Raw genomic sequence first — 1,171 nt, 5'->3', positions numbered from 1 at the left:
AACGATCAACAAACGAAATCGACAACTGATCGAATCGATTTATCGATTTATCGCCGCCATTTGTGTGCCGAATGTCTCTAGTAAAGGGTCTCTACGTTCATCAGAAATCTGGTAATATGTTGCGTATGTATTCAATCAGTAGTATTTGATGTCTGTTAAATCCAGCTGAAAAATATTAAACATATCTTTACAATATAATATGCTATAATTCTTATAAGAAAATATAGTCTACCAAACAATATAGCTGTAAAATCTCGAATCTTTTCATAACAACCATAAATGTTTGGTTCAACCAAAGTGCATTTAATTATGTACGTTGATATCAAAACCATTTTTCTCATGCATTAGAAAGGTCTATTATGTACCGATATTAAAATCATCAGCACAGACAAAGTTGCGCTGTAGAACTGAAAAAAAAACTTTTATTATACTAAATGATATTTATGTTAAAATGAGAACAATTAATAAAAAAAGAATTTTTAATTTGTAAATTAACACAATGAAAAATACAAAAATGCAGTTAACCCTTCGAGAGACACATTTTTCTTCTAAACAAATTATTGAAATCGATAGGTCATCTATGGCTTTTCGGGGCCGCTGATTACGATTCCGATGTCAGAATTACAAAATTCAAAATGGCGGATCCAATATGGCGACTTTCGGTCTAAATTCGAAGTTTTTTATTCAAATTCCATAAAAATATCAATTTTCCAAGACTTCAAAAATTTTTTTCGAAAAAAATAGCAAGCAGAAAATTTTGAAAAAAATATATATTATAGTTTCAGATATGGAGTACAATAAAAATTTTCAAAGATCTAGCACTTCACGTTTAAAAATAGCCGAATTTATTCTAAAAAAACGCGTGTTTTTACATTGATTGTTTATAACAAAATTGCAAAAAATAAATAAATTAATGTAATTTTTCATGAAAGTTGCATAACTTAGATTCCTAAGAATCTAAAAAGTACTCAAAGGGTTAATTGAGAAATGATTTCAATACTATATTGCCATTTAGATATTTGTATAATAATTTACAAAATTGTATGTATGAGCATTTATTGTCTATTATATGTGTACATTCTATTACATATATGCTTATGCTTTTAATTAATATTGGACGTACCTCGTGAACGAAATTATATCCAAAGTGGAAAAGTCCGATGCCAAATTT

This window comes from Trachymyrmex cornetzi, unplaced genomic scaffold (genome assembly GCF_001594075.2).
Source record: "Trachymyrmex cornetzi isolate Tcor2-1 unplaced genomic scaffold, Tcor1.1 scaffold1137, whole genome shotgun sequence".
Classification (NCBI taxonomy): domain Eukaryota; kingdom Metazoa; phylum Arthropoda; class Insecta; order Hymenoptera; family Formicidae; genus Trachymyrmex; species Trachymyrmex cornetzi.
This window is presented reverse-complemented; position numbering follows the sequence as displayed.